The following is an 8,140-nucleotide window of genomic DNA, read 5'->3' on the forward strand; positions in this document are numbered from 1 at the left end:
CCTTGTTTTGTTTTGTTTTGTTTTGTTTTGTTTTGTTTTGTTTTGTTTTGTTTTGTTTTGTTTTGTTTTGTTTTGTTTTGTTTTTTGGCGCACAAGGAAAAGATGCAAGGATTGTATGCTGAAAGAAAATTATATGAAAATGATGTACCCATGGTATCTCCTACTAAGTTATCTAAAATGTGTAGAGCACATTGTTGGATGTATAAAGAAAAGGAGGGTACCTTTTATCATATGCAGTGGTCATGTAAGATACCAAAGTCTTTTTGGGAAATGATATACAATGAATTGAAAAAAATGTTTAAAATAACATTTGTCCCCAAAAAACCCAGAAGCTTTTCTATTGGGAATTACAGCTTCCGACATCCCAAAAGACCAGAAAAGACTGTTTATGTATGTGACAACAGCTGCAAGGATGCTACTAGCCCAAAGATGGAAAGAACCAACAGTTCAGACTAGGGAAGAATGGCAAGCCAATCTGTTGGACTGTGCTAAAATGGCAAAACTGACTGGGAGACTCAGGAATCAAGAAGATAATGAATGGGGAAAATTCATAACTTACATTGGAGACCATTGTAAACAAATAAAAAAGTTAGCTGGACTTTAACTTGTAAAGAAACAAAAGATATGGATAATTTAGAGAGATGAAAACTGTGGAGAATGTAATGATATGTAGTTTTAGAAAAATTATTTTAAGGACCCATGCAGGGGAAGTCACGAGATTTAAAGAATTTCAAACATGGATATGTTAAAAGTTTTTTTCTCTTTGTTATTTTAAATTTGTTCTTGTAAAAACTAATAAAAAATATTTCAAGGAAAAGGAAAGGAAAAGATGCAAGGAGTCTCTATTTCCTTTCAAGAGATGCAGCATTGCAGTCTGATGGAAACAGGAAATACAAGGGCATAACTATGTGTTCACCTTTCCCTGCACCCTTCTTTGTGATGTTGAAGGTCAGTGCCGGATTCAAGGTGGTGCAGGTGGTCCCCCCCCCCGCCCCCCAGGGAGCCGAGGTTTTGCAAGACTGTGAAGATCCATAATGAAGAAGATCCATTTGGGGCACCAAATTTTGACACCTTATAAGGCTTCCATATTGTGAAAGATTGCCCAAGTCTGCCTCTGTTGAAAGTCCATTGAGAAAAGGCACCAACTTCTCAAAAACATTGTGGAGGCCCAACGCAATGTCATAATGTCATGCACGCAACATCATGCAGAGCTGAACATGGCGGCAGCCTGGCCTCACGGGCCCCTGTCCCCCACCCCCACCCCCTGCCATGCAAGGGAAAGACGGGAGAAGCCACCTCCAGCCAGTGGCAGCAGCATCAGCAGGAGTCACCGACCACTGAGCCATACCACAGCTAGCTCCATGTTCACCCTCTGAATCATGGGGCGGCCCTAGGAAAACATGGGGGCCCCCCTAAGAGTTGGTGCCTATGCTACAGTCAGCCATTTTGAGAAAGGGCAGAGCGCCAGGCGGAAGCCTCAGCTGTAGCCCCCAATAGCATGAGCAGAGACTCCCACTTGAAACCTGGAGAGCCTCTGCCAGCCAGTGTGGCCAACAGTGAACTACTGTAGACAGAGCTGTGGTCTGACTTGGTAGCAAGACAGTTTCCTATGTCAACATCTTGCCAGGCTGTTCGGTCATCTGGCAGGTGTTTGCAGGGGGTGGGGGAGGGTGGAACCATAATAATTCATCATTGCTCTCAGCACGTAGGATCCTGTCCTGGGGTGACTGGAAATAGATTGGAAATATCCAACAGGCAGGCTGCCAGCCCCAGGCCCCAAAGCCAATTGGAAAAAAAGACATGAAGTCTAGGGGCTGGGGCTGCCTAGCCTAGCTGGAATCCAGATTCCGCTCTGTTTACTGCCTGTGTCTGACTCCATTATGATCAAAGCAGTATGTGGTCCAATCTTACAACTCCCAGGAAAGATGTCTCTCCTCAATGCATCTTTACTCCTGGATTATTGATCTCTGTCCAGAAGGGAGGAGACACCTGCCAGGGTGTGTGTGTGTGTGTGTGTGTGTGTGTGTGTGTGTGTGTGTGTAGTTTTCTGCATACTGTGGTACCTCCACACTGGGAGCCAGTGTGGTGTAGCGGTTAAGAGCGGTGGACTCGTAATCTGGGGAACCGGGTTCGCGCCTCCGCTCCTCCACATGCAGCTGCTGGGTGACCTTGGGCCAGTCACACTTCTCTGAAGTCACTCAGCCCCACTCACCTCACAGAGTGTTTGTTGTGGGGAAGGAAGGGAAAGGAGAATGTTAGCTGCTTTGAGACTCCTTAGGGTAGTGATAAAGCGGGGTACCAAATCCAAACTCTCCTTCTTCGGGTTACAGACGCTTCAGGTAACAGACTCCACTAACCCAGAAATAGTACCTCAGGTACTATTTGCTTCAGGATGAGAACAGAAATTGTGCAGCGGCAGCAGGAGGCCCTATTAGCTAAAGTGGTGCTTCAGGTTAAGAACAGTTTCAGGTTAAGAATGGACCTCCAGAACGAATTAAGTACTTAACCCGAGGTACCACTGTATTAGGCAGAAAGACCAAAGGTCTGTGGGCTCCCCACCTCCTCTTGAAGACAAACGAAAGCTAAGGGTCCCTCTTAGCCCACCACCCTTCACTCCCACATCTCTCAGGTGGTGCTGGAGTTGGGGTGTTAATTGGACGGCCCTGGCCTGCCCACACAAGGGAAGGAATGAGAAGTGGCGCTGCAACAGCGTACCACTTGACTTTGATTTATCACCGTGACATCATTTCCCACACCAATCCTTATATTCTCCCCCAAGCACTACTGTTGCCAGACAGAAGAGACTGTGGAGCAAAAATTAGGGGAGAGGCTTGCAGAAGGCAAGGTGGGGAGCGAGGCCTGTGAGAGGAAGCATCCAGGGCTACCCTCACCTCACCAGTTGCCAGAATAATTCTGCCATTCCCAGGGGGAAGAAGTGCTTGACTTTTCTGGCCTCATAAGAACATAAGAACCAAATCCTGGCCCAACTGTAATGACTGCTAGTCAGTTTCTGTGAAGTTCGTGGCCAAGAAGGGATTTGAACCTGTTCTCCCAGGTCATAAGTCTGACACTCTAACCACCACATCACAGGGGCTCTTAGAGATCAAGTGCCCTCGAGGGGGATATTTCAAACTCTTCAGTCCATGGAAAGTGTTCTTAACACACCTCTTCTGCTTCACAGTGGATTAAGCCCCAAGCTCCTCTGTGGAATTCTAACCGCCCCCTGGCGAATTTAGAATGGTTTAATAATTGTTTCCAACCTAATTAAAGCCGAGTTAATAAAGCCACCTGTAAAGCAGGGCCTACTGTGGCGTGTTCATGAGGTGGCAGAGATAGCCAACTGGCATTGGTCTTTTAACCATAGGAAACATTTTCACAAAGAATAACAGAATCACTGAAATGCAGAGTTGGAAGTATGTGGGGAGGGTAGCTAGAGATCACCCATCATTAATAAAAGACTTGGCTGGATCCCTGTATCTAAAGCACAGGGCTAAACACACTATTCCGTAAGAGACCCCATTCACAAAAGATGCAGTGTCTGTGAAGTGTTAGGAATATAGGCTGTTGGGCCCTTTTAATATCCACTGACAGCGCTTCCTTGTTCCTATACATCTCACAATGAACAGACCACATCATTATTAAGTTTAAATGCTTTACTTACAAACTCCAAAGGCCAGGTTCATGTGTTATTCCATGCAGCAGCAAGAAAATTCTTGGGTTACAAAATACAGAAATATACTTCTGAGCACGTGGTCTGGGCTTGAAGAGATCAAGCCCAGATGTGTTGCCTGGTCAGTTTCACTTGGAAGAGAGTAAAGGAGGAAGCTTCACTTTCTCCTTCAATGGAGGTGATGGGGTGTGACCTGACTGAGTCTAGGAATACAGCTCTGTGGCCTTAACCCCTTTATTCATTAACGAGCCCTAAGCTTGCCAGTTATATTTGACTGCAATTTACCACAGGAAATTCTTCCTAATGTTTAGTCAGGATCTCCTTATTTGCCATATGAATCCATTGCATAAAGGCCAACCCACCACAAAACGAGGCCAGCGTGGAAGAACCCATCAGTTCACGGTTGAGCAGAAGGCAAATTTAATGCATTCCAGGGTGTTTGTAGAATGTACATTCTTTTTCTTGCTCTTGATGCTAAAAAGTTATATTCTATTCCCCATGCTTTCGGGCCTTCTCGGTAGTGGCACCCGCCCTGTGAAACGCCCTCCCATCAGATGTCAAAGAGAAAAATAACTACCAAACCTTTAGAAGACATCTAAAGGCAGCCCTGTTTAGGGAAGTCTGTAATGTGTGACATTTTAATATATTTTTAATCTTTGTTGGAAGCCACCCAGAGTGGTTGGGGAGACCCAGCCAGATGGGCGGGGTACAAATAATAAATTTACTACTACTACTACTACTACTACTACTACTACTACTACTACTACTACTACCACTACTACTACTATGATGGTGCTTGGTCAATAGGTTAAATGTTAAGGAACCCATTATCAGCAGGCCAGTTTCACAGATTAAGAGAATGTTTGCATACATACTGAATTGTGCTGTGAAAAGTGTGGGTTTGACGGTTTAAAGTGAAACAGCAAAAGCTGAAAAACTCAAACTGCTGTCTTGAACATGAAATTTTAACATGCTTTAGGTATGACAGCATTCTCTCAATTAATCTGCTTCTGGCATTTGTCAAATGTGACAATGTGTCCAAACTTGTCAAATACTAACTGCCATTGAATGTCTTCTATTAAATGATGCCCACACAACTAATGCCATTGTGTGTTGTCTGTCAAATACAGCCAGTTATCACCTGTCAAGCCACACTAAGTCCTGCATTCGAGTGTCAAAAAACAGATTAGCAAATGTTATAGTGAGCATTTAAGGAAATACATTTTCAGAATATATGAAACAAGATTTTGGGAAGAATAAATGGGTTGGGGGCATAGCTGTCAACTTACAGATTTGAAAATAAGGGACCAGCAGCCTTGAAAATAAGGGACCAGCAGCCAAAATAAGGGACCTGCAGCCTCACCTGTTCCAGTCACTCCAGTCTTCCTGTCCTCCTGCAGTCTGGTCAAACTCATACTGGGTAGCACTGTCCAACCAACTTTGTAACCAGAGGTTCAATTGAATAGAATCTGAATCACATGCACCACAAGGCCTATGCAGCCTCAACTTAAGATGGCTCCCCGGCTTGGCTTTGCACTGCAAAGTTTGCAGCAGCACATGCAACAAAATGGCGTCCAGCATTCAAAAACTCCCTCAGCTTGCATTAACTAGCCACACACAAGGCATGCAAGCTCCACCCCCAGTGGTTCTTAGACTTCTTATTGGGTGAGCAACACAGCCAAGCAACACAGTTGGAGCCTCCCTCCTCCCTGGCCGGCAGGGAGAGAGGGAGAGGAGCTGCTTCCTTTGAAATTTAAGGGACATCATTTAAGGGACATCCATCAATTAGGGACAGCAGCAGGACATGGCGCTGGAATAAGGGACTGTCCCTTCAGATAAGGGACACTTGACAGCTATGGTTGGGGGCTCTTCTCATGTAGCTCTTAAGAAGCAGCTCTGAGGCTTCTCTTGTGCTGCAGTTGCCAGAAATACTGCAGACAAGAAATCAAACATCCATTCCAGGCAACGTCGTTTCCACAGACTTTCACAGAACTGGGTGTCTGTCCTCTGCATTTCAAACATGAAATTAATCTGAAATTCTGGGCCCAGGAAGCTCTGCCTTAGGCAATTTGTATACATTTTTGCAAAATGAGCAAACAATAAATTAGGTGAAAAAGGTTTTGCTCATCACAGAAAGGCAGAAAATGTCCCACCTTCAGCTGCTGAAAATATTTGCAGCTCTGGCTTCTGCAATTTCAACATGCACTGCTCACCCACATATTAATATTTATAGGGACTAGAGACTAGCTTTTTTTTCAAAATGAAAGCCAAAGCCCTCCCCGCCCCCCAAGAAACCAGCTTGAGAACCACTGTCCTAGATTAGCCTTCACCATGTGCCCTCCACATGTTTTGGATGACAATTCCCATCAGCCCCAGTCAGCCATACAATAAAATGATGTACAATAACCCAGCTCTTACCAAATGCTTAGGAGGTGGTTCAGTGCAACCCTAAAACAACCCTCCTGACAACGCAGGGGATCTGTCTTCAAGTGTCCAGGCCCAAGAGAGCTCTGGGCCTTTAAAAAGCTGGGTGGAAGGCTGAAGGCAAGCAACTGTGCTTATTTTCCTGCCATAGCATCACCATGTCATGAGAAGTTGAGCTGGCAGAAATTCTCACCACCATTGACTACTGTAATTCGCTCTACGCGGGGCTGCCCTTGAAGCTGTCCCAGAAACTCCAGCGGGTGCAGAATGCTGCAGCGAGGCTCCTCACGGGGTCTCTGCCATGGGAGCATATTCACCCAGTGCTTTTCAAGCTGCACTGGCTCCCGGTAGAGTACAGGGTCAGATTCAAGGTGCTGCTTTTGACCTTTAAAGCCCTTCATGGCCTAGGACCCTCGTACCTACGGGACCGCCTCTCCCGGTATGCCCCACGGAGGACCTTAAGGTCCACAAATAACAACACCCTAGAGGTCCCGGGCCCTAAGGAAGTTAGATTAGCCTCAACCAGAGCCAGGGCCTTCTCAACACTGGCTCCGGCCTGGTGGAACGCTCTGCCTCATGAGACCAGGGCCCTGCAGGATCTGATTTCTTTCCGCAGGGCCTGTAAGACAGAGTTGTTCCGCCTGGCCTTTGGCTTAGAATCAGTTTGATTCCCTCCCCCTTTTTCTTTTCCCTTTCTCCTCCTATGATGAGATTGCTCCCTAATTGTTTTAATGTTGTATCTTAATCTTTTAAATTGTATTTTCATCAACTTGTTTTTATTATTGGTTGTTAGCCGCCCTGAGCCCGGTCTTGGCTGGGGAGGGCGGGGCATAAATAAAATTTTATTGTTGTTGTTGTTGTTGTTGTTGTTGTTGTTGTTTTAAAGGCATCGGAACACCTGGATCCCAGGCAGCAGCCAAAGCTTTCTTTCTTGTATTCCCCTCCCCTTCCTCTGACACAGCAAAATGGGCCTCCCTCTTCTCTTGCTTACAGGTACCAATTAGCTAGCTGATCTAATTATAGTAATTGCCTATATATATCATATGCCGTACTTTGCACAAATGCCTGCTAATTTCTTGGTGGGCTCTGCAGCTGTGCTTGCACAATCTGCAATATACAACATGGGACCTTCCTCCCAGACAGCAGGTAGAGAGGCCTGAAGCCCAACAGGCAAAAATCCAACAGGTACAACTTTTCCTAGCAGGGAAAGTAGGGGGGGATGCATTTGGGGTCCCCCCCCCAGCTGTAAAACAGGAACAAAGCCTGGAAAGAGAACAAGGGGCAGCTGAAGGGCTGTCCTATGGGAGATGGAGCAAGCTTGTTTTCTGCTGCTCTGGAGTAGGGGGAAGGGACGCAAACCAATGGATTGGAATGACAAGAAAGGCGATTCCGACTAAACCTTAGGAAGACCTTCCTGGTGATAGGAGCTGTTCAGCAGTGGAGTGGACTCCCTCGGGAATGGGTGGGCACTCCTTGGTTGGCTGTTTTTAAACAGAGGCTGGATGGCCACCTGCCAGGGGTTCTCTATCCATGATTCCTGTATTGCAGGGGTTTGGACTAGATGGCCTTTGGGGGTCCCATGCAATTCTACAATTCTGGGATTCAGGTGAAACTCGAAAAATTAGAATATCGTGGAGTTTGACTCATGACATGCAAAGCGAGGTGTGCTTCTACTTCTCAGAGGTCCAATCTTGCTCGATTTGCAATCCTTGTTTTGCTGATTTCCTTGAATATTCTAATTTTCTGAGATTGTTAATTTGGGGTTTTCATCAGCTGTACGCCATGATCATCGCAATGATAACAAATCAAGGCTTGACATATCTCGCTTGGCATGTCATGAGTCTATCTCGTATATTAGTTTCACCTTTCAAGTTGAATTACTAAAATAAAGGAACTTTTCCACAATATTCTAATTTTTCGAGTTTCACCTGTATGTCTCTTACTTCTATGGATTACTAGATTTCATCTAGCACACTCTGCATCTTCATGGAGGCGGAGGTGGCGGGGAGGTCACAATGAAACAAATCAGTTTTTTTGGGGGGGTTC

Source organism: Podarcis erhardii, assembly GCF_964252035.2.
Source record: "Podarcis erhardii genome assembly, chromosome: Z".
In the NCBI taxonomy this organism is placed as follows: domain Eukaryota; kingdom Metazoa; phylum Chordata; class Lepidosauria; order Squamata; family Lacertidae; genus Podarcis; species Podarcis erhardii.